This window comes from Rhinoderma darwinii, chromosome 1 (genome assembly GCF_050947455.1).
Source record: "Rhinoderma darwinii isolate aRhiDar2 chromosome 1, aRhiDar2.hap1, whole genome shotgun sequence".
Taxonomy (NCBI): domain Eukaryota; kingdom Metazoa; phylum Chordata; class Amphibia; order Anura; family Rhinodermatidae; genus Rhinoderma; species Rhinoderma darwinii.
The window spans coordinates 371,954,639-371,980,880 of NC_134687.1; the positions used below are offsets into that span (position 1 = coordinate 371,954,639).

The following is a 26,242-nucleotide window of genomic DNA, read 5'->3' on the forward strand; positions in this document are numbered from 1 at the left end:
CATCAGGAACGTTCTGTTCCAGTTTAGGAGTTAGGGACTCGCAAGTCTGGGGATCCTTGTCGTGGATTGCGAGCTTGCGTCCTTTTGGCCAAAATGATTACCAATACCCCAGGTATTTTTCATTATTATGTATATTCGCTTCTCTTGGACACAGCCGGGTCTTTGATGCTGGGAGAGCATGGTGTGTTGTTGTTTGGCATAGCAAGCAGGGTAGCCCGCTCTATGAATTATCAAGGCGTCACAAATAGGCTTCTACCTGGCTATACACGTTGTGCCTCATGACGTACACACTATCCCTCCATGTTTCACTCACTTGCACCCCATTATCCATTTATTTCTATTGAGGCACTTCATTTATTACTGCCCCCTATATTTCACTTATAGTATTACACTTGCACACACACTATTCATTTATTATTTCTTACTACACATCCCATGCACCACACACCACTCCCCTCAAGACTAGTGGGAGTGGCTATTATTATTTAAAGCACCTGCTCGCCCTTTCATCAGCATTTCTGGTCTGGCTGTGTCCATTTGTAAGTATGGCCTTTTTCGGTGTTTCTTTATGAAATCACGACTGAATGTATTGATGTTATTGGGGACTGCATGAGAGAAGTATATAAAAACAGTTCAAAAATCTTCCTTTAGGAATCCAATTGACATGGCCAGAGGAAATTTATTTTTTTCAAAAGTTTCAAAGCGAGACTGAACATGCATATTTTCCTATTTATAAAAAAAAAAACAATCTAAATGTTGGACATACAAGAAGGGTTGGATGAAAACAGTATTGAACAATGATATCTGAGAATTTTCAGTGTGAATATTTGACACCTTAGACCAAGCAATTATCGTAATAGATGGTCTAAACAAATGAAAAAGAAATGACCTGTGCCAAAACAGAAAGAACAAAGGCATCAGTGAGAATTGAACTCACGACCCCTAGTTTACTAAACCAGTGCTCTAAAAACTGAGCTACAAAGCCTACACATTGTCCACAGAAAAGCAGTTGTTTTTTTCAAAAATACCCAGGTCGTAACATGTTCCATTATCCTATAGTTGCTCTTACAAAGGAGAAGCATAAGAAAAAAACAGTTTAAAACCGTAATTCTAAAACTGGCTGTGAATTTATTGGTTGATTTGCAGAAAAATGAAATAGGTGCTCTTACAAAGGAGAAGAGTGAAAATAAAAGTTTAAAACCCTAATTCTAGAACTGGTTGCTTATTTATCGGTAGATTGGCAGAAAAATTAAATGGATTTTTAGTGAATTGGAGAGGAACATAATTGTCCATCATGCAGTCATAAAACATGTTATGTTTACATTAAGGTATCAGAAACAGATTTGTCAATCATGCATTTATAAAAAAAAAACGTATATTTTACATCAAGGTATCAGAAAGATGCTTCACAAACAAAGAAACAAATCCAACTATTAGACATGTTTTAAATTACAACTAAATGTATTGATGTTTTTGGGGACTGCATGAAAGAAGTATGTGAAAACATTGCAAAAATCTTCCTTTAGGAATCCAATTGACATGGCCAGAGGAAATGTCATTTTTTCAAAAATTTCAAAGCGAGACCGAACATGCATATTTTCCTATTTATAAAAAAACACATGTAAATGTTGGACATGGAAGGTGGTTTGATGAAAACAGTATTGAACAATGATGTCTAAGTATTTTCAGTGTGAATATTTGACAACTTAGACCAAGCAATTATCGTAATAGATGGTCTAAACAAATGAAATAGAAATGACCTGTACCAAAGCACTATACACAAAGGCCTCAGTGAGAATTGAAATCACAACCCCTTGTTTATGAGACCAGTGCTCTAACCACTGAGCTACGAAGCCTACATATTTTCTACAGAAACACTGTATTTTTTCGAAGTTACCCATGTTCAATTATCCTATAGTTGCTCTTACAAAGAAGAAGTAGGACAAAATAACAGTTTAAAACTGTAATTGTAGAAACCGGCTGCGAATTTAGTGGATGATTTGCAGAAAAATAGAATAGGTGTTTTTAAAAAGAGAAGAATGAAAATATCAGTTTAAAACCCTAATTCTAGAAGTGGCTGCTTATTTTTTGGTAGATTGTCAGAAAAATGAAAGAGGTTTTTAGTAGTTTGGAGAGGAACAGAATTGTCCATCATACAGTCATAAAACATGTTATGTTTACATTAAGATTTCAAAACCAGAATTTTCCATCGTGTATTCAAAAGAAAATGTATGTTTTACATTAATTTATCAGAAACATGCTTCAGAAACATTGAAGCAAATCAAACAATTAGACCTTTATGAAATCACAACTGAATGTATTGATGTTATTGGGGACTGCATGAGAGAAGTATATAAAAACAGTGCAAAAATCTTCCTTTAGGAATCTAATTGACATAGCTAAAGGAAATTATTTTTTTCAAAAGTTTCAAAGCGAGACCGAACATGCATATTTTCCTATTTATAAAAACAACACCATGTAAATGTTGGACATACAAAAAGGGTTGGATGAAAACAGTATTGAAGAATGATATCTGAGGATTTTCAGAGTGAATATTTGACTCCTTAGACCAAGCAATTATCGTAATAGATGTCCAAAAAAAATGAAATAGAAATGACCTGTGCCAAAACACAAGAAACAAAGGTCTCAGTGAGAATTGAACTCACAACCCCTGGTTTCCGAGACCAGTGCTCTAACCACTGAGCTACGAAGCCTACATATTTTCTACAGGAACGCTGTATTTTTTCGAAGTTACCAATATTCAATTATCCTATAGTGGCTCTTACAAAGGAGAACCATGACGAAATAAACAGTTTAAAACCGTAATTCTAGAAACTGGCTGCGAATTTAATGGATGATTTGCAGAAAAATTGAATAGGTGTTTTTAAAAAGAGAAGCATGAAAATATCAGTTTAAAACCCTAATTCTAGAAGTGGATGCTTATTTATCGGTAGATTGTCAGAAAAAATAAATGGGTTTTTAGTAGTTTGGAGAGGAACAGAATTGTCCATCATGCAGTCATAAAAATATTATGTTTACATTAAGGTTTCAAAACCAGAATTTTCCATCATGTATTCAAAAGAAAATTTATGTTTTACATTAATTTATCAGAAACATGCTTCAGAAACATTGAAGCAAATCAAACTTTTAGACCTTTATGAAATCACAACTGAATGTATTGATGTTATTGGGGACTGCATGAGAAAAGTATATAAAAACAGTGCAAACATCTTCCTTTAGGAATCCAATTGACATGGCCAGAGGAAATTTATTTTTTCAAAAGTTTCAAAGCGAGACTGAACATGCATATTTTCCTATTTATAAAAAAAAAAACAATCTAAATGTTGGACATACAAGAAGGGTTGGATGAAAACAGTATTGAACAATGATATCTGAGAATTTTCAGTGTGAATATTTGACACCTTAGACCAAGCAATTATCGTAATAGATGGTCTAAACAAATGAAAAAGAAATGACCTGTGCCAAAACAGAAAGAACAAAGGCATCAGTGAGAATTGAACTCACGACCCCTAGTTTACTAAACCAGTGCTCTAAAAACTGAGCTACAAAGCCTACACATTGTCCACAGAAAAGCAGTTGTTTTTTTCAAAAATACCCAGGTCGTAACATGTTCCATTATCCTATAGTTGCTCTTACAAAGGAGAAGCATAAGAAAAAAACAGTTTAAAACCGTAATTCTAAAACTGGCTGTGAATTTATTGGTTGATTTGCAGAAAAATGAAATAGGTGCTCTTACAAAGGAGAAGAGTGAAAATAAAAGTTTAAAACCCTAATTCTAGAACTGGTTGCTTATTTATCGGTAGATTGGCAGAAAAATTAAATGGATTTTTAGTGAATTGGAGAGGAACAGAATTGTCCATCATGCAGTCATAAAACATGTTATGTTTACATTAAGGTATCAGAAACAGATTTGTCAATCATGCATTTATAAAAAAAAAACGTATATTTTACATCAAGGTATCAGAAAGATGCTTCACAAACAAAGAAACAAATCCAACTATTAGACATGTTTTAAATTACAACTAAATGTATTGATGTTTTTGGGGACTGCATGAAAGAAGTATGTGAAAACATTGCAAAAATCTTCCTTTAGGAATCCAATTGACATGGCCAGAGGAAATGTCATTTTTTCAAAAATTTCAAAGCGAGACCGAACATGCATATTTTCCTATTTATAAAAAAACACATGTAAATGTTGGACATGGAAGGTGGTTTGATGAAAACAGTATTGAACAATGATGTCTAAGTATTTTCAGTGTGAATATTTGACAACTTAGACCAAGCAATTATCGTAATAGATGGTCTAAACAAATGAAATAGAAATGACCTGTACCAAAGCACTATACACAAAGGCCTCAGTGAGAATTGAACTCACAACCCCTTGTTTATGAGACCAGTGCTCTAACCACTGAGCTACGAAGCCTACATATTTTCTACAGAAACACTGTATTTTTTCGAAGTTACCCATGTTCAATTATCCTATAGTTGCTCTTACAAAGAAGAAGTAGGACAAAATAACAGTTTAAAACTGTAATTGTAGAAACCGGCTGCGAATTTAGTGGATGATTTGCAGAAAAATAGAATAGGTGTTTTTAAAAAGAGAAGAATGAAAATATCAGTTTAAAACCCTAATTCTAGAAGTGGCTGCTTATTTTTTGGTAGATTGTCAGAAAAATGAAAGAGGTTTTTAGTAGTTTGGAGAGGAACAGAATTGTCCATCATACAGTCATAAAACATGTTATGTTTACATTAAGATTTCAAAACCAGAATTTTCCATCGTGTATTCAAAAGAAAATGTATGTTTTACATTAATTTATCAGAAACATGCTTCAGAAACATTGAAGCAAATCAAACAATTAGACCTTTATGAAATCACAACTGAATGTATTGGTGTTATTGGGGACTGCATGAGAGAAGTATATAAAAACAGTGCAAAAATCTTCCTTTAGGAATCTAATTGACATAGCTAAAGGAAATTATTTTTTTCAAAAGTTTCAAAGCGAGACCGAACATGCATATTTTCCTATTTATAAAAACAACACCATGTAAATGTTGGACATACAAAAAGGGTTGGATGAAAACAGTATTGAAGAATGATATCTGAGGATTTTCAGAGTGAATATTTGACTCCTTAGACCAAGCAATTATCGTAATAGATGTCCAAAAAAAATGAAATAGAAATGACCTGTGCCAAAACACAAGAAACAAAGGTCTCAGTGAGAATTGAACTCACAACCCCTGGTTTACGAGACCAGTGCTCTAACCACTGAGCTACGAAGCCTACATATTTTCTACAGGAACGCTGTATTTTTTCGAAGTTACCAATATTCAATTATCCTATAGTGGCTCTTACAAAGGAGAACCATGACGAAATAAACAGTTTAAAACCGTAATTCTAGAAACTGGCTGCGAATTTAATGGATGATTTGCAGAAAAATTGAATAGGTGTTTTTAAAAAGAGAAGCATGAAAATATCAGTTTAAAACCCTAATTCTAGAAGTGGATGCTTATTTATCGGTAGATTGTCAGAAAAAATAAATGGGTTTTTAGTAGTTTGGAGAGGAACAGAATTGTCCATCATGCAGTCATAAAAATATTATGTTTACATTAAGGTTTCAAAACCAGAATTTTCCATCATGTATTCAAAAGAAAATTTATGTTTTACATTAATTTATCAGAAACATGCTTCAGAAACATTGAAGCAAATCAAACTTTTAGACCTTTATGAAATCACAACTGAATGTATTGATGTTATTGGGGACTGCATGAGAAAAGTATATAAAAACAGTGCAAACATCTTCCTTTAGGAATCCAATTGACATGGCCAGAGGAAATTTATTTTTTCAAAAGTTTCAAAGCGAGACCGAACATGCATATTTTCCTATTTATAAAAAAAACCCATGTAAATGTTGGACATACAAGAAGGGTTGGATGAAAACAGTATAGAAGAATGATATCTGAGGATTTTCAGAGTGAATATTTGACACCTTAGACCAAGCAATCATCATAATAGATGGTCTAAACAAATGAAATAGAAATGACCTGTGCCAAAACACAAGAAAGAAAGGCCTCAGTGAGAATTGAACTCGCGACAACCACTGGTTTACAAGACCAGTGCTCTAACCACTGAGCCACAAAGCCTATATATTTTCTACAGAAACGCTGTATTTTTTCGAAGTTACCCATGTTCAATTACCCTATAGTTGCTCTTACAAAGGAGAAGCATGACAAAATAACAGTTTAAAACCGTAATTCTAGAAACTGGCTGTGAATTTAATGGATGATTTGCAGAAATATTGAATAGGTGTTTTTAAAAAGAGAAGCATGAAAATATCAGTTTAAAACCCTAATTCTAGAAGTGGCTGCTTATTTATCGGTAGATTGTCAGAAAAATGAAAGAGGTTTTTAGTAGATTGGAGAGGAACAGAATTGTCCATCATGCAGTCATTTAACATGTTATGTTTACATTAAAGTTTCAAAACCAGAATTTTCTATCATGTATTCAAAAGAAAATTTATGTTTTACATTAATTTATCAGAAACATGCTTCAGAAACATTGAAGCAAATCAAACTATTAGACCTTTATGAAATCACAACTGAATGTATTGATGTTATTGGGGACTGCATGAGAGAAGTATATAAAAACAGTGCAAAAATCTTCCTTTAGGAATCCAATTAACATGGCCAGAGGAAATTTATTTTTTCAAAAGTTTCAAAGCGAGAACGAACATGCATATTTTCCTATTTATAAAAAAAAACCAACATTTAAATGTTGGACATACAAGAAGGGTTGGATGAAAACAGTATTGAAAAATGATATCTGAGGATTTTCAGAGTGAATATTTGACACCTTAGACCAAGCAATTATCGTAATAGATGGTCTAAACAAATGAAATAGAAAAGACCTGTGCCAAAACACAAGAAACAAAGGCCTTGGTGAGAATTTAACTCACGACCCCTGGTTTACGAGCCCAGTGCTCTAAGCACTGAGCTACGAAGCCTACATATTTTCTACAGCAACACTGTATTATTTCGAAGTTACCAATGTTGAAATATCCTATAGTTGCTCTTACAAAGGAGAAGCATGACAAAATAACAGTTTAAAACCGTAATTCTAGAAACCGGCTGCGAATTTAATGGATGATTTGCAGAAAAATTGAATAGGTGTTTTTAAAAAGAGAAGCATGAAAATATCAGTTTAAAACCCTAATTCTAGAAGTGGCTGCTTATTTATCGGTAGATTGTCAGAAAAATGAAAGAGGTTTTTAGTAGATTGGAGAGGAACAGAATTGTCCATCATGCAGTCATAAAACATGTTTTGATTATATTAAGGTTTCAAAAACAGAAATTTCCATCATGTATTCATAAAAAAAAGTATGTTTTACTATAATTTATCAGAAACATGCTTCAGAAATATTGAAGCAAATAACACTATTAGACCTTTATGAAATCACGACTTAATGTATTGATGTTATTGGGGACTGCATGAGAGAAGTATATAAAAACAGTGCAAAAATCTTCCTTTCGGAATCCAATTGACATAGCCAGAGGAAATTTATTGTTTCAAAGTGAGACCGAACATGCATATTTTCCTATTTATAAAAACAACCCCATGTAAATGTTGGACATACAAGAAGGGTTGGATGAAAACAGTATAGAAGAATGATATCTGAGGATTTTCGGATTGAATATTTGACACCTTAGACCAAGCAATTATCGTAATAGATGGTCTAAACAAATGAAATAGAAATGACCTGTGCCAAAACACAAGAAACAAAGGATTCAGTGCAAATTGATCTCACGACCACTGGTTTACAAGACCAGTGCTCTAACCACTGAGCTACGAAACCTACATATTTTCTACAGCAACGCTGTATTTTTTCGAAGTTACCCATATTCGATTATCCTATAGTTGCTCTTACAAAGGAGAAGCATGACAAAATAACAGTTTAAAACCGTAATTCTAGAAACTGGCTGCAAATTTAATGGATGATTTGCAGAAATATTGAATAGGTGTTTTTAAAAAGAGAAGCATGAAAATATCAGTTTAAAACCCTAATTCTAGAAGTGGCTGCTTATTTATCGGTAGATTGTCAGAAAAATGAAAGAAGTTTTTAGTAGATTGGAGAGGAACAGAATTGTCCATCATGCAGTCATAAAACATGTTATGTTTTACATTAATTTATCAGAAACATGCCTCAGAAACATTAAGCAAATAACACTATTAGACCTTTATGAAATCACGACTGAATGTATTGATGTTATTGGGGACTGCATGAGAGAAGTATATAAAAACAGTTCAAAAATCTTCCTTTAGGAATCCAATTGACATGGCCAGAGGAAATTTATTTTTTTCAAAAGTTTCAAAGCGAGACTGAACATGCATATTTTCCTATTTATAAAAAAAAAAACAATCTAAATGTTGGACATACAAGAAGGGTTGGATGAAAACAGTATTGAACAATGATATCTGAGAATTTTCAGTGTGAATATTTGACACCTTAGACCAAGCAATTATCGTAATAGATGGTCTAAACAAATGAAAAAGAAATGACCTGTGCCAAAACAGAAAGAACAAAGGCATCAGTGAGAATTGAACTCACGACCCCTAGTTTACTAAACCAGTGCTCTAAAAAGTGAGCTACAAAGCCTACACATTGTCCACAGAAAAGCAGGTTTTTTTTTCAAAAATACCCAGGTCGTAACATGTTCCATTATCCTATAGTTGCTCTTACAAAGGAGAAGCTTAAGAAAAAAACAGTTTAAAACCGTAATTCTAAAACTGGCTGTGAATTTATTGGTTGATTTGCAGAAAAATGAAATAGGTGCTCTTACAAAGGAGAAGAGTGAAAATAAAAGTTTAAAACCCTAATTCTAGAACTGGTTGCTTATTTATCGGTAGATTGGCAGAAAAATTAAATGGATTTTTAGTGAATTGGAGAGGAACAGAATTGTCCATCATGCAGTCACAAAACATGTTATGTTTACATTAAGGTATCAGAAACAGATTTGTCAATCATGCATTTATAAAAAAAAAACGTATATTTTACATCAAGGTATCAGAAAGATGCTTCACAAACAAAGAAACAAATCCAACTATTAGACATGTTTTAAATTACAACTAAATGTATTGATGTTTTTGGGGACTGCATGAAAGAAGTATGTGAAAACATTGCAAAAATCTTCCTTTAGGAATCCAATTGACATGGCCAGAGGAAATGTCATTTTTTCAAAAATTTCAAAGCGAGACCGAACATGCATATTTTCCTATTTATAAAAAAACACATGTAAATGTTGGACATGGAAGGTGGTTTGATGAAAACAGTATTGAACAATGATGTCTAAGTATTTTCAGTGTGAATATTTGACAACTTAGACCAAGCAATTATCGTAATAGATGGTCTAAACAAATGAAATAGAAATGACCTGTACCAAAGCACTATACACAAAGGCCTCAGTGAGAATTGAACTCACAACCCCTTGTTTATGAGACCAGTGCTCTAACCACTGAGCTACGAAGCCTACATATTTTCTACAGAAACACTGTATTTTTTCGAAGTTACCCATGTTCAATTATCCTATAGTTGCTCTTACAAAGAAGAAGTAGGACAAAATAACAGTTTAAAACTGTAATTGTAGAAACCGGCTGCGAATTTAGTGGATGATTTGCAGAAAAATAGAATAGGTGTTTTTAAAAAGAGAAGAATGAAAATATCAGTTTAAAACCCTAATTCTAGAAGTGGCTGCTTATTTTTTGGTAGATTGTCAGAAAAATGAAAGAGGTTTTTAGTAGTTTGGTGAGGAACAGAATTGTCCATCATACAGTCATAAAACATGTTATGTTTACATTAAGATTTCAAAACCAGAATTTTCCATCGTGTATTCAAAAGAAAATGTATGTTTTACATTAATTTATCAGAAACATGCTTCAGAAACATTGAAGCAAATCAAACAATTAGACCTTTATGAAATCACAACTGAATGTATTGATGTTATTGGGGACTGCATGAGAGAAGTATATAAAAACAGTGCAAAAATCTTCCTTTAGGAATCTAATTGACATAGCTAAAGGAAATTATTTTTTTCAAAAGTTTCAAAGCGAGACCGAACATGCATATTTTCCTATTTATAAAAACAACACCATGTAAATGTTGGACATACAAAAAGGGTTGGATGAAAACAGTATTGAAGAATGATATCTGAGGATTTTCAGAGTGAATATTTGACTCCTTAGACCAAGCAATTATCGTAATAGATGTCCAAAAAAAAATGAAATAGAAATGACCTGTGCCAAAACACAAGAAACAAAGGTCTCAGTGAGAATTGAACTCACAACCCCTGGTTTCCGAGACCAGTGCTCTAACCACTGAGCTACGAAGCCTACATATTTTCTACAGGGACGCTGTATTTTTTCGAAGTTACCAATATTCAATTATCCTATAGTGGCTCTTACAAAGGAGAACCATGACGAAATAAACAGTTTAAAACCGTAATTCTAGAAACCGGCTGCGAATTTAATGGATGATTTGCAGAAAAATTGAATAGGTGTTTTTAAAAAGAGAAGCATGAAAATATCAGTTTAAAACCCTAATTCTAGTAGTGGCTGCTTATTTATCGGTAGATTGTCAGAAAAATGAAAGAGGTTTTTAGTAGATTGGAGAGGAACAGAATTGTCCATCATGCAGTCATTTAACATGTTATGTTTACATTAAAGTTTCAAAACCAGAATTTTCTATCATGTATTCAAAAGAAAATTTATGTTTTACATTAATTTATCAGAAACATGCTTCAGAAATATTGAAGCAAATCAAACTATTAGACCTTTATGAAATCACAACTGAATGTATTGATGTTATTGGGGACTGCATGAGAGAAGTATATAAAAACAGTGCAAAAATCTTCCTTTAGGAATCCAATTGACATGGCCAGAGGAAATTTATTTTTTCAAAAGTTTCAAAGCGATACCGAACATGCATATTTTCCTATTTATAAAAAAAAACCCATGTAAATGTTGGACATACAAGAAGGTTTGGATGAAAACAGTATAGAAGAATGATATCTGAGGATTTTCAGAGTGAATATTTGACACCTTAGACCAAGCAATTATCGTAATAGATGGTCTAAACAAATGAAATAGAAAAGACCTGTGCCAAAACACAAGAAACAAAGGCCTCAGTGAGAATTGAACTCACGACCCCTGGTTTACAAGACCAGTGCTCTAACCACTGAGCTACGAAGCCTACATATTTGCTTTAGCAACCCTGTATTTTTTCGAAGTTACCCATGTTCAATTATCCTATAGTTGCTATTACAAAGGAGAAGCATGACAAAAAAACTGTTTAAAACCGTAATTCTAAAACTGGCTGCGAATTTATAAGTTGATTTGCAGAAAAATTAAATAGGTGCTCTTACAAAGGAGAAGCGTGAAAATAAAAGTTTAAAACCCTAATTCTAGAACTGGTTGCTTATTTATCGGTAGATTGGCAGAAAAATTAAATAGGTTTTTAGTGGATTGGAGAGGAACAGAATTGTCCATCATGCAGTCATAAAAAACATTATGTTTACATTAAGGTATATGAAACAGATTGGTCAATCATGCATTTATAATAAAACAAACATATCTTTTACATCAAGATATCAGAAACATGCCTCAGAAACAAAGAAACAAATCCAACTATTAGACATTTTTTAAATCACAACTAAATGTATTGATGTTTTTGGGGACTGCATTAGAGAAGTATATAAAAACAGTGCAAAAATCTTCCTTTAGGAATCCAATTGACATGGCCAGAGGAAATTTATTTTTTCAAAAGTTTCAAAGCGAGACCGAACATGCATATTTACCTATTTATAAAAAAAAACCCATGTAAATGTTGGACATACAAGAAGGGTTAGATGAAAACAGTATTGTAGAATGATATCTGAGAATTTTCAAAGTGAATATTTGACACCTCACACCAAGCAATAATCGTAATAGATGGTCTAAACAAATGAAATAGAAATGACCTGTGCCAAAACATAAGAAACAAAGGCCTCAGTGAGAATTGAACTCACGACTCCTGGTTTACAAGACCAGTGGTCTAACAACTGAGCTACAAAACCTACATATTTTCTACAGAAACGCTGTATTTTTTCGAAGTTACCCATGTTCAATTATCCTATAGTTGCTCTTACAAAGGAGAAGCATGACAAAATAACAGTTTAAACCCGTAATTCTAGAAACCGGCTGCGAATATAATGGTTGATTTGCAGAAAAATTGAATAGGTGTTTTTAAAAAGAGAAGCATGAAAATATCAGTTTAAAACCCTAATTCTAGAAGTGGCTGCTTATTTATCGGTAGATTGTCAGAAAAATGAAAGAAGTTTTTAGTAGATTGGAGAGGAACAGAATTGTCCATCATGCAGTCATAAAACATGTTATGTTTACATTAAAGTTTCAAAACCAGAATTTTCTATCATGTATTCAAAAGAAAATTTATGTTTTACATTAATTTATCAGAAACATGCTTCAGAAACATTGAAGCAAATCAAACTATTAGACCTTTATGAAATCACAACTGAATGTATTGATGTTATTGGGGACTGCATGAGAGAAGTATATAAAAACAGTGCAAAAATCTTCCTTTAGGAATCCAATTGACATGGCCAGAGGAAATTTATTTTTTCAAAAGTTTCAAAGCGAGACCGAACATGCATATTTTCCTATTTATAAAAAAAACCCATGTAAATGTTGGACATACAAGAAGGGTTGGATGAAAACAGTATAAAAGAATGATATCTGAGGATTTTCAGAGTGAATATTTGACACCTTAGACCAAGCAATCATCGTAATAGATGGTCTAAACAAATGAAATAGAAATGACCTGTGCCAAAACACAAGAAATAAAGGCCTCAGTGAGAATTAAACTCACGACAACCACTGGTTTACAAGACCAGTGCTCTAACCACTGAGCTACAAAGCCTATATATTTTCTACAGAAACGCTGTATTTTTTCGAAGTTACCCATGTTCAATTACCCTATAGTTGCTCTTACAAAGGAGAAGCATGACAAAATAACAGTTTAAAACCGTAATTCTAGAAACTGGCTGTGAATTTAATGGATGATTTGCAGAAATATTGAATAGGTGTTTTTAAAAAGAGAAGCATGAAAATATCAGTTTAAAACCCTAATTCTAGAAGTGGCTGCTTATTTATCGGTAGATTGTCAGAAAAATGAAAGAGGTTTTTAGTAGATTGGAGAGGAACAGAATTGTCCATCATGCAGTCATTTAACATGTTATGTTTACATTAAAGTTTCAAAACCAGAATTTTCTATCATGTATTCAAAAGAAAATTTATGTTTTACATTAATTTATCAGAAACATGCTTCAGAAACATTGAAGCAAATCAAACTATTAGACCTTTATGAAATCACAACTGAATGTATTGATGTTATTGGGGACTGCATGAGAGAAGTATATAAAAACAGTGCAAAAATCTTCCTTTAGGAATCCAATTAACATGGCCAGAGGAAATTTATTTTTTCAAAAGTTTCAAAGCGAGAACGAACATGCATATTTTCCTATTTATAAAAAAAAAGCAACATTTAAATGTTGGACATACAAGAAGGGTTGGATGAAAACAGTATTGAAGAATGATATCTGAGGATTTTCAGAGTGAATATTTGACACCTTAGACCAAGCAATTATCGTAATAGATGGTCTAAACAAATGAAATAGAAAAGACCTGTGCCAAAACACAAGAAACAAAGGCCTTGGTGAGAATTTAACTCACGACCCCTGGTTTACGAGCCCAGTGCTCTAAGCACTGAGCTACGAAGCCTACATATTTTCTACAGCAACACTGTATTATTTCGAAGTTACCAATGTTCAAATATCCTATAGTTGCTCTTACAAAGGAGAAGCATGACAAAATAACAGTTTAAAACCGTAATTCTAGAAACCGGCTGCGAATTTAATGGATGATTTGCAGAAAAATTGAATAGGTGTTTTTAAAAAGAGAAGCATGAAAATATCAGTTTAAAACCCTAATTCTAGAAGTGGCTGCTTATTTATCGGTAGATTGTCAGAAAAATGAAAGAGGTTTTTAGTAGATTGGAGAGGAACAGAATTGTCCATCATGCAGTCATAAAACATGTTTTGATTATATTAAGGTTTCAAAAACAGAATTTTCCATCATGTATTCATAAAAAAAAGTATGTTTTACAATAATTTATCAGAAACATGCTTCAGAAATATTGAAGCAAATAACACTATTAGACCTTTATGAAATCACGACTTAATGTATTGATGTTATTGGGGACTGCATGAGAGAAGTATATAAAAACAGTGCAAAAATCTTCCTTTCGGAATCCAATTGACATAGCCAGAGGAAATTTATTGTTTCAAAGTGAGACCGAACATGCATATTTTCCTATTTATAAAAACAACCCCATGTAAATGTTGGACATACAAGAAGGGTTGGATGAAAACAGTATAGAAGAATGATATCTGAGGATTTTCGGATTGAATATTTGACACCTTAGACCAAGCAATTATCGTAATAGATGGTCTAACCAAATGAAATAGAAATGACCTGTGCCAAAACACAAGAAACAAGGGCCTCGGCGAGAATTGAGCTCACAACCCCTGGTTTACAAGACCAGTGCTATAACCACTAAGCTACGAAGCCTACATATTTTCTTTAGAAATGCTGTATTTTTTCGAAGTTACCCATGTTCAATTATCCTATATTTGCTCTTACAAAGGAGAAGCATGACAAAATAACAGTTTAAAACCGTAATTCTAGAAACCGGCTGCGAATTTAATGGATGATTTGCAGAAAAATTGAATAGGTGTTTTTAAAAAGAGAAGCATGAAAATATCAATTTAAAACCCTAATTCTAGAAGTGGCTGCTTATTTATCGGTAGATTGTCAGAAAAAAGAAATGGGTTTTTAGTAGATTGGAGAGGAACAGAATTGTCCATCATGCAGTCATAAAACATGTTATGTTTACATTAATGTTTCAAAACCAGAATTTTCCATCATGTATTCAAAAGAAAATGTATGTTTTACATTAATTTATCAGAAACATGCTTCAGAAACATTGAAGCAAATCAAACTATTAGACCTTTATGAAATCACAACTGAATGTATTGATGTTATTGGGGACTGCATGAGAGAAGTATATAAAAACAGTGCAAAAATCTTCCTTTCGGAATCCAATTGACATGGCCAGAGGAAATGTATTTTTTCAAAAGTTTCAAAGCGAGACCGAACATGCATATTTTCCTATTTATAAAAAAAAAACCCATGTAAATGTTGGACATACAAGAAGGGTTGGATGAAAACAGTATTGAAGAATGATATCTGAGGATTTTCAGAGTGAATATTTGACACCTTAGACCAAGCAATTATTGTAATAGATGGTCTATACAAATTAAATAGAAATGACATGTGCCAAAACACAAGAAACAAAGGATTCAGTGCAAATTGATCTCACGACCACTGGTTTACAAGACCAGTGACCTAACCACTGAGCTACGAAACCTACATATTTTCTACAGCAACGCTGTATTTTTTCGAAGTTACCCATATTCAATTATCCTATAGTTGCTCTTACAAAGGAGAAGCATGACAAAATAACAGTTTAAAACCGTAATTCTAGAAACTGGCTGCAAATTTAATGGATGATTTGCAGAACAATTGAATAGGTGTTTTTAAAAAGAGAAGCATGAAAATATCAGTTTAAAACCCTAATTCTAGAAGTGGCTGCTTATTTATCGGTAGATTGTCAGAAAAATGAAAGAAGTTTTTAGTAGATTGGAGAGGAACAGAATTGTCCAATAAAACATGTTTTGATTATATTAAGGTTTCATAAACAGAATTTTCCATCATGTATTCATAAAAAAAAGTATGTTTTCCAATAATTTATCAGAAACATGCTTCAGAAATATTGAAGCAAATAACACTATTAGACCTTTATGAAATCACGACTTAATGTATTGATGTTATTGGGGACTGCATGAGAGAAGTATATAAAAACAGTGCAAAAATCTTCCTTTCGGAATCCAATTGACATAGCTAGAGGAAATTTATTGTTTCAAAGTGAGACCGAACATGCATATTTTCCTATTTATAAAAAAAACCCCATGTAAATGTTGGACATACAAGAAGGTTTGGATGAAAACAGTATAGAAGAATGATATCTGAGGATTTTCAGAGTGAATATTTGACACCTTTGACCAAGCAATTATCGTAATAGATGGTCTAAACAAATGAAATAGAAATTACCTGTGCCAAAACACAAGAAACAAAGGCCTCAGTGAGAATTGAACTCACGACCCCTGGTTTACAAGACAAGTGCTCTAACCAGTGAGCTACGAAGCCTACATATTTTCTTTAGAAACCGTGTATTTTTTCGGAATTTACCCATGTTCAATTATCCTATATTTGCTCTTAAATATGAGAAGCATGACAAAATAACAGTTTAAAATCGTAATTCTAGAAACCGGCTGCGAATTTAATAGATAATTTGCAGAAAAATTGAATAGGTGTTTTTAAAAAGAGAAGCATGAAAATATCAGTTTAAAACCCTAATTCTAGAAGTGGCTGCTTATTTATCGGTAGATTGTCAGAAAAATGAAAGAGGTTTTTAGAAGATTGGAGAGGAACAGAATTGTCCATCATGCAGTCATAAAACATGTTTTGATTATATTAAGGTTTCAAAAACAGAATTTTCCATCATGTATTCATAAAAAAAAGTATGTTTTCCAATAATTTATCAGAAACATGCTTCAGAAATATTGAAGCAAATAACACTATTAGACCTTTATGAAATCACGACTTAATGTATTGATGTTATTGGGGACTGCATGAGAGAAGTATATAAAAACAGTGCAAAAATCTTCCTTTCGGAATCCAATTGACATAGCCAGAGGAAATTTATTGTTTCAAAGTGAGACCGAACATGCATATTTTCCTATTTATAAAAAAAACCCCATGTAAATGTTGGACATACAAGAAGGGTTGGATGAAAACAGTATAGAAGAATGATATCTGAGGATTTTCAGAGTGAATATTTGACACCTTAGACCAAGCAATTATCGTTATAGATGGTCTAAACAAATGAAATAGAAATTACCTGTGCCAAAACACAAGAAACAAAGGCCTCAGTGAGAATTGAACTCACGACCCCTGGTTTACGAGACAAGTACTCTAACCAGTGAGCTACAAAGCCTACATATTTTCTTTAGAAACCGTGTATTTTTTCGGAATTTACCCATGTTCAATTATCCTATAGTTGCTCTTAAATATGAGAAGCATGACAAAATAACAGTTTAAAATCGTAATTCTAGAAACCGGCTGCGAATTTAATAGATAATTTGCAGAAAAATTGAATACGTGTTTTTAAAAAGAGAAGCATGAAAATATCAGTTTAAAACCCTAATTCTAGAAGTGGCTGCTTATTTATCGGTAGATTGTCAGAAAAATGAAAGAGGTTTTTAGAAGATTGGAGAGGAACAGAATTGTCCATCATGCAGTCATAAAACATGTTTTGATTATATTAAGGTTTCAAAAACAGAATTTTCCATCATGTATTCATAAAAAAAAGTATGTTTTCCAATAATTTATCAGAAACATGCTTCAGAAATATTGAAGCAAATAACACTATTAGACCTTTATGAAATCACGACTTAATGTATTGATGTTATTGGGGACTGCATGAGAGAAGTATATAAAAACAGTGCAAAAATCTTCCTTTTGGAATCCAATTGACATAGCCAGAGGAAATTTATTGTTTCAAAGTGAGACCGAACATGCATATTTTCCTATTTATAAAAAAAACCCCATGTAAATGTTGGACATACAAGAAGGTTTGGATGAAAACAGTATAGAAGAATGATATCTGAGGATTTTCAGAGTGAATATTTGACACCTTAGACCAAGCAATTATCGTAATAGATGGTCTAAACAAATGAAATAGAAATTACCTGTGCCAAAATAGAAGAAACAAAGGCCTCAGTGAGAATTTAACTCACGACCCCTGGTTTACGAGACCAGTGCTCTAACCACTGAGCTACGAAGCCTACATATTTTCTCTAGAAACCCTGTATTTTTTCGAAGTTACCCATGTTCAATTATCCTATAGTTGCTCTTAAAAATGAGAAGCATGACAAAATAACAGTTTAAAATCGTAATTCTAGAAACCGGCTGCAAATTTAATGGTTGATTTGCAATAAAATTGAATAGGTGTTTTTAAAAAGAGAAGCATGAAAATATCAGTTTAAAACCCTAATTCTAGAAGTGGCTGCTTATTTATCGGTAGATTGTCAGAAAAAAGAAATGGGTTTTTAGTAGATTGGAGAGGAACAGAATTGTCCATCATACAGTCATAAAATATGTTATGTTTACATTAAGGTTTCAAAAACAGAATTTTCCATCATGTATTCAAAAGAAAATGTATGTTTTACATTAATTTATCAGAAACATGCTTCAGAAACATTGAAGCAAATCAAACTATTAGACCTTTATGAAATCACAACTGAATGTATTGATGTTATTGGGGACTGCATGAGAGAAGTATATAAAAACAGTGCAAACATCTTCCTTTAGGAATCCAATTGACATGGCCAGAGGAAATTTATTTTTTCAAAAGTTTCAAAGCGAGACCGAACATGCATATTTTCCTATTTATAAAAACAACCCCATGTAAATGTTGGACATACAAGAAGGGTTGGATGAAATCAGTATTGAACAATAATATCTGAGAATTTTCAGTGTGAATATTTGACACCTTAGACCAAGCAATTATCGTAATAGATGGTCTAAACAAATGAAATAGAAATGACCTGTGCCAAAACAGAAAGGACAAAGGCATCAGTGAGAATTGAACTCTCGACCCCTAGTTTACTAAACCAGTGCTCTAACCACTGAGCTACAAAGACTACACGTTGTCCACAGAAAAGCTGCTTTTTTTTTCAAAATTACCCAGGTCGTAACATGTTCCATTATCCTATTGTTGCTCTTACAAAGGAGAAGCATGAGAAAAAAAAAACGTTTAAAACCGTAATACTAAAACTTGCTGCAAATTTAATGGTTGATTTGCAGAAAAATGAAATAGGTGCTCTTACATAGGAGAAGCGTGAAAATAAAAGTTTAAAACACTAATTCTTGAACTGGTTGCTTATTTATCGGTAGATTGGCAGAAAAATGAAATAGGTTTTTAGTGGATTGGAGAGGAACAGAATTGTCCATCATGCAGTCATAAAACATGTTATGTTTACATTAAGGTATCAGAAATAGATTTGTCAATCATGCATTAATAAAAAAAAACTTATGTTTTACATCAAGGCATCAGAAACATGCTTCAGAAACAAAGAAACAAATCAAACTATTAGACATTTTTTAAATCACAACTAAATGTATTAATGTTTTTGGGGACTGCATGAAAGAAGTATATGAAAACATTGCAAAAATCTTCCTTTAGGAATCCAATTGACATGGCCAGAGGAAATGTAGTTTTTTCAGAAATTTCAAAGCGAGACCGAACATGCATATTTTTCTAATTATAAAAAAACACATGTAAATGTTGGACATGCAAGATGGTTGGATGAAAGCAGTATTGAACAATCATGTCTAAGTATTTTCAGTGTGAGTATTTGACACCTTAGACCAAGCAATTATTAAGCAATTTTTTTCATTTTTCCATCGTCGCATTGTGTAGATTATATCTTTTTTTTATGTTTTACTACTTTTACACAGTAAAAACACATTCTTTTTAAAATTATTTGTTTTTTAAGAGCCAAAACTTTTTTATTTTTCTGTATGAGGGCTATATGTGGGCTTTTTATTGCAGGGTGACTTGTTGTTTTTATTTGTACCATTTTGGAGTACATACCACCAATTCTGGCATTGTCTTTTAGTACATTTTTTACGGCATTTATCGTGCAGGTTAAATAATGTAAGTGTTTTATTGTTGGGGTCGTTACGGATGCGGTGATACAAAATATGTGTAACTTTTTTTCATAATAAAGCATTTTGTAAGGGGATAACAGTGGGTTTTTACAGGGTTTTTTTACATGCGATTTTTTATTTATAAAATTTATTAAACTTTTTTTTAGTCACACTAGAGGACTTTACTATGCAATCATCTGATCACTTTTATAATACACTGCAATACTTCTGTATTGCAGTGTATTATTTACCTGGCCGTGTACAAGTGGAGTGGCATGGCCTAGCAGGCATTCACTAAAGGCAGACCTGGGGGTCTTTATTAGGCGGTCGGTCTCTATTGACCACCACATCTGAGCGGTTAAATGGGCGGGATCGATACTGATTTCGATATCGCCCGCTCGAGCAGGTCTGCTCCAAGCCCTCAGCTACCTCCGGTAGCTGAAAGCAGGAAGCTTTTACTGCTCCTGGCAGTGCTACTTCATTCAGATGCAGCGCCATAAAAAAGCAACTACATCACAATAAAGCCCGTTAGTGACACAGTCGGGCTCCTGACGCAACTGCCGGAATTGGAGATTACTCCTATCTCAGCAGTTTAACCCCTTAAATGTCACGGTCGCTAAGGTGTTTGACAGAGGACGCAGACTCCCTCTGTCAACCAATTGGCACCCCGCGACACAATTGATTGGTTACGAAAGCAACCAAGGGCCTAACAAAGACATCATTTGTTTTTCTGGCGTTTTTTCCATAAACAATGCAGGTTTATTTTGTCGCTGCCTCTATTCCATATACATCACACATTGGGGGAAATATATCCAAAGATTTTGGCATAAAAAAAGTCTAAAAATTTGGCGCATGCCATATTTGGCCTATACTTAGAGGTCCCGCCCCCTTTGCCAGAATAATAGATTAATCATAATTTATATACAAACACATGAGAGAGTGTATGGTTGGAACTGCACCACACCGCGGCAAAATACTGTAGCTCACTGTGCTGTTGGGATTTGTGGTCCTATAGCAGCTGCTTCGTTGGTGCTCTGTGTGTGTAAAGTGTCAGATCCAAATGTAATAACAAAGTGAAGAGAAAGATGCACGGCATGCACCCTTTCAGACCTTCAAACGCAGCATTTATTTTGTGTGGACAAAATAGATAAAAACAAGGGGACATATATACAGAAACACCGAAAAAGGCCATACTTACAAATGGACACAGCCAGGTCAGAAACGCTGATGAAGGAGAGTGAGCAGGTGCTTGAAATAATAATAGCCACTCCCACTAGTCTTGAGGGGAGTGGTGTGTGGTGCATGGGTTGTGTAGTAAAGAATAATAAATGAATAGTGTATGTGCAAGTGTAATATAGGGGGCAGTAATGAGTAAAGTGCCTCAATAAAAATAAATGAATAATGGGGTGCAAGTGTGTGAAACATGGAGGGATAGTGTGTAAGTCATGAGGCGCAACGTGTATAGCCAGGTAGAAGCCTATTTGTGACGCCTTGATAATTCATAGAGCGGGCTACCCTGCTTGCTAAGCCCAACAACAACACACCATGCTCTCCCAGCATCAAAAACCCGGCTGTGTCCAAAAGAAGCAAATATAAGTAATAATGAAAAATACCTGGGGTATTAGTGATCATTTGGACGCAAGCTCGCAATCCATGACAAGGATCCCCAGACTTGCGAGTCCCTAACTCCCTAACTGGAACGAAAAGCTCCTGATGCACAGACAAAACAGATAAAAACAAGGGGACATATATACAGAAACACCGAAAAAGGCCATACTTACAAATGGACACAGCCAGGTCAGAAACGCTGATGAAGGAGAGTGAGCAGGTGCTTTAAATAATAATAGCCACTCCCACTAGTCTTGAGGGGAGTGGTGTGTGGTGCATGGGATGTGTAGTAAAGAATAATAAATGAATAGTGTATGTGCAAGTATAATAATATAAGTGAAATATAGGGGGCAGTAATGAGTAATGAGTATATATACGGTGGATGTCGGGAAGGGGTTAATTACTTTTTAAATACTATAATATTACAAGTACACCTGTAAAATAGCCAGTTATAAACACAAATTATAGGCATCAATGAAAGAATCCCTCTTACATCACTGTCCCTATATATAGCGCCACACAGACCCCCTATAGATAGCGCCACACAGACCCCCTGCAGATACAACACACCCCTTCCCTGTAGATAGCGCCACACAGACCCCCTGTAGATAGCGTCACACTCCCTCCCTGTAGATACTGCCACGCACAGCCCCCCCCTGTAGATAGCGCCACACAGCCCCCTTGTAGTTAGTGCCACACAGCCCCCCCCATAGATAGCGCCATGCAGCCCCCTGTAGATAGCGCCACACAGCCCCCCTCTAGATAATACCATACAGCCCCTTGTATATACTGCCACACAGCAATCCCCTCCCCTTGTATATACTGTCACACAGCAATCTCCCTCCCCTTGCATATACTGCCACACAGCAATCCCCCCTCCCCTTGTATGTACTGCCACACCGCAATCCCCCCTCCTCTTGTATATACTGCTACACAGCATTCCCCCTCCCCTTGTATAAAGTGTCACACAGCAATCCTCCCCTTGTATATACTGTCACACAGCAATCCCCCCTCCCCTTGTATATACTGCCACACAGCAACCCCCCTCCCCTTGTATATACTGTCACACAGCCCCCACCCCTTGCATATAGTGCCACAAAGCAATCCCCCCACCCCTTGTATACGGTGCTACACAGCAATCCCCCTGTATATAGTGCAACACAGCCCCCCTCTCCCCTTGTATATACTGCTACACAGCCCCCCTTCCCCTTATATATACTGCCACACAGCACTCCCCCTCTTGTATATACTGCCACGCAGCAATCCCCCCTCCCCATGTATATACTGCCACACATCCCCCCTCCCCTTGTATAAAGTGCTACACAGCCCCCCTCTCCCCTTGTATATACTGCCATACAGCAATCCCCCCCCCTGTATATTACCACACAGCCCCCGCAAAAAACAAAAGATTGTACTTACCTTGCCCCGCTCCCGCTACACTGCCTCTCGGGCGGGACGCATGTGAAGACCGGCGTGATGATGTGACGCTCCTGAGGACGCACATACAAGTGAAAGTGGCTGTCGTTAGCACCGGAGCCCCCTGTGGTACTAGCGACGCTGCTGCAACCACCCACTGCCCGTGACAGTGCGCGGGCTTTAAACTTCAGTGAGCGGGTGGACTGTGGACGGTGCACGGCCGTACAGCCGCGCACCTTGTAGGGAACACTGGCTGTGGCCACTTTTGACATTCCTGACAGAGCCTCATTTTTCAAATCTGACTTGTTTCAGAATGCTTTTACCTATCGAAGCGCTGTTTTCTCGTGACACATTGGACTTTATGTTACTGGCAAAATTTGCTCGATACATTGAGTATATAATTGTGAAAAACACCAACATTTAGCAAAAAATTGCACAAATTTAGAATTTTTCTAAATTTAAATGTATCTGCTTGTAAGATAGGCAGTTATACCACACAAAATAGTTGCTAATTAACATCACATTAGAACTTTAGCAGCAATTTCCCACATTTTCAAGAAAATTTGGACCAGTTCAGATGTGAAGTTGCTTTGAGTGCCTTATATATTAGAAACCCCCAATAAGTCACCCCTCAAAGTATTCAAAACAGCATTTAGAAAGTTTATTAACCCTTTAGGCGTTTCACAAGAATTAAAGCAAAGTAGAGGTGAAATGTAAAAATTAAATTTTTTTTTGCAGAAATTCTTTTTTTAATCCATTTTTTTTGTAATACAGAAGGTTTTACCAGAGAAACGCAACTCAATATTTATTGCCCAGATTTTGTAGTTTTAGGAAATATCCCACATGTGGCCCTGGTGTGCTAATGGACTGAAGTACTAGCCTCAAAAGCAAAGGAGCACCTAGTGGATTTTGGGTCCTCCTTTAGATCTGCCATCTACCCTGGACGACCTCATTCTTCTGGACAACATGAGGATCCGAGAAAGGTCCCAAGAGGTTCGTCGGGAGGGAGGACTCCCTAGGCTGGCTCCTACATTTCAGAAACCCCTGCTGCCCTCATCAGCTGTTCCACCCCAGAGGAGTCTACGGAGATGGACCATCTCAAGTTGTCTATCCAGGAAAAACAACGCAGACTAAAGCCCCCCCTAAAGCCCCAGAGCCAAGGGTTGGTTGGGGAGATAACCCTGGGTGGAGAAGGACTTTCTTCCAAATTGTCCATCCCCGTGACCATAGTGTCCGGTGAAAAGATGCACCAGGTTTCTGCCTATCTGGACTTCGGATCCGCAGCTAACTTCATTCAGAAAGACCTGGTGGATCTTCTCCAGTTGCCCACAACCCCCCTGGAGAGGCCGTTGATCGTTGCCTCGGTGAATGGACTGCCTCTGCTTGACCGAATTGTAGCTGTGATCAAACCGCTGAGGCTCCAAGTGGGGGCCCTTCATTCAGAGCTAGTCTCGTTTCTGGTCCTGCCCAAGGCAGTCAACCCTGTGCTGCTGGGCCTGCCTTGGCTTCGACTACATGCCCCAGTTCTGGACTGGAATTCCAGAGAGGTTCTCCAGTGGGGTCCCAAGTGCCTCAACCGCTGCCTGGGGCAGATCCATCTGGCCCAGCCTCCCCTGCCTCAGTCATTGGCAGGATTGCCCTCTCACTATTCACAGTTTGGGATGTCTTCAGCAAGAGGGAGGCGGAGACGCTGACCCCATACCGGGCGTATAACTGCCCTATTGAACTCGTTTCGGATGTGTCCCTTCTCCGTGGAAGGGTATACCCTCTCTCCTTGCCAGAGACTCAGTCTATGTCCACCTATATTAAGGAGAATTTGGAGAGGGGTTCCATATGAAAATCCTCCAACCCAGCGGGATCCGGGTTCGTCTTCATCAAAAAGAAGGACGGATCTCTTCGACCCTGCATCGACTACTGGAGACTCAACCAGATCACGGTCAAAAATAGATATCCGTTGCCACTGATTTCAGAACTTTTTGACCGCATACGAGAAGCCCAAAATTTTTCTAAGCTAGACCTGCGTGGGGCTTATAACCTAATCTGGATTCGCCGGGGTGACGAATGGAAGACGGCATTTAACACCCAAGATGGGCACTATGAATATCTGGTGATGCCATTTGGCCTGTGTAACGCTCCCAACATCTTCCAAGAATTCGTCAATGACATCTTCCAGGATCTCCTCTATGTTTGTGTTGTGGTCTATCTCGATGGCATCTTAATTTTTTCCCCAGACCCGACGACTCATCAGAGACATGTACGTCAAGTTCTGCTGCGATTGAGGGAGAATCGCCTGTATGCCAAGCTGGTGAAGTGTGTGTTTGAGAGGAATTCACTACCCTTCCTCGGCTACATCATCTCGGACCAAGGTCTCAAGATGGATCCAGAGAAAGTAAAGGCCGTTCTGGAATGGTCACGTCCTCAAGGCCTCATACAGCGTTTCCTGGAATTCGCCAATTTCTACTGGCAGTTCATCCCAAGCTTCTCCTCACTGACAGCTCCCATCTCTACCCTCACCAAAAAAGGCATGAACGCCAAGCTGTGGACTCCAGAGGCTGAATCCACATTTAATAGCCTGAAGAGTGCCTTCACGTCAACCTCTACCCTCCATCATCCTGATGTGTCTCGACCGTTTTCGTTGGAGGTGGACGCCTCTTCGGTTCGTGCTGGCGCACTTCTGTTCCAGAGAGGTCCCAAGGGAAAAGCAGTGGTATGTGGTATTACTCTAAACTTTTCTCTTCCACAGAGTGCAGCTACTCTATTGGGGATCGGAAGTTACTGGCCATCAAATTGGCCCTGGAGGAGTGGAGACATCTACTAGAGGGCGCAGCTCATCCCATTCTGTTATTTACTGACCACAAGAACCTCACCTATCTCCAGACGGCCCAAGGGCTGAACCCCCATCAAGCCAGGTAGTCGCTGTTCTTTGGCCGGTTCCAGTTTGAGCTCCACTACCACCCGGCCGACAAGAATGTGAGGGCTGATGCCTTGTCCAGGTCGTTCGAGACAGAGGACACCATGGAGTCTCCACAAAATATTATTGATCCAGCCTGCATTATCTCTGTCAACCCTCTGCAAGTTAAAAACATCCCTCCGGGGAGGACTTTTGCGCGCCTGGCAGACAGAGGGAGAATCCTCCGCTTGGGACACAGCTCCAAACTGGCAGGTCACGCGGGTGCCCATAAGACCTGATTGCCCGTCATTTCTGGTGGCCCACGCTGCCCAAATACATCATGGGCTTTGTCTCGTCCTGCACTTTGTGCG

At 36.2% G+C, this 26,242-nt stretch overlaps 10 non-coding genes across 10 annotated transcripts; all 10 read right to left on the reverse strand.

The window, feature by feature from the left end:
• Positions 1 to 2,641: 2,641 nt before the first annotated feature.
• TRNAP-CGG (transfer RNA proline (anticodon CGG)) lies at positions 2,642 to 2,714 on the reverse strand. Its single transcript has one exon. It is a non-coding gene; the product is annotated as a tRNA-Pro (tRNA).
• A 2,515-nt stretch (positions 2,715 to 5,229) lies between these two features.
• On the reverse strand, positions 5,230 to 5,302 carry TRNAT-CGU (transfer RNA threonine (anticodon CGU)). The gene has a single exon. It is a non-coding gene; the product is annotated as a tRNA-Thr (tRNA).
• A 784-nt stretch (positions 5,303 to 6,086) lies between these two features.
• TRNAT-UGU (transfer RNA threonine (anticodon UGU)) lies at positions 6,087 to 6,162 on the reverse strand. Its single transcript has one exon. It is a non-coding gene; the product is annotated as a tRNA-Thr (tRNA).
• A 4,167-nt stretch (positions 6,163 to 10,329) lies between these two features.
• TRNAP-CGG (transfer RNA proline (anticodon CGG)) lies at positions 10,330 to 10,402 on the reverse strand. Its single transcript has one exon. It is a non-coding gene; the product is annotated as a tRNA-Pro (tRNA).
• A 786-nt stretch (positions 10,403 to 11,188) lies between these two features.
• Positions 11,189 to 11,261, reverse strand: TRNAT-UGU (transfer RNA threonine (anticodon UGU)). The gene has a single exon. It is a non-coding gene; the product is annotated as a tRNA-Thr (tRNA).
• Positions 11,262 to 12,907: 1,646 nt separating this feature from the next.
• Positions 12,908 to 12,983, reverse strand: TRNAT-UGU (transfer RNA threonine (anticodon UGU)). Its single transcript has one exon. It is a non-coding gene; the product is annotated as a tRNA-Thr (tRNA).
• A 1,636-nt stretch (positions 12,984 to 14,619) lies between these two features.
• Positions 14,620 to 14,692, reverse strand: TRNAT-UGU (transfer RNA threonine (anticodon UGU)). The gene has a single exon. It is a non-coding gene; the product is annotated as a tRNA-Thr (tRNA).
• A 1,625-nt stretch (positions 14,693 to 16,317) lies between these two features.
• TRNAT-UGU (transfer RNA threonine (anticodon UGU)) lies at positions 16,318 to 16,390 on the reverse strand. Its single transcript has one exon. It is a non-coding gene; the product is annotated as a tRNA-Thr (tRNA).
• A 777-nt stretch (positions 16,391 to 17,167) lies between these two features.
• On the reverse strand, positions 17,168 to 17,240 carry TRNAT-CGU (transfer RNA threonine (anticodon CGU)). Its single transcript has one exon. It is a non-coding gene; the product is annotated as a tRNA-Thr (tRNA).
• Positions 17,241 to 18,017: 777 nt separating this feature from the next.
• TRNAT-CGU (transfer RNA threonine (anticodon CGU)) lies at positions 18,018 to 18,090 on the reverse strand. Its single transcript has one exon. It is a non-coding gene; the product is annotated as a tRNA-Thr (tRNA).
• Between the last annotated feature and the right edge of the window lie 8,152 nt (positions 18,091 to 26,242).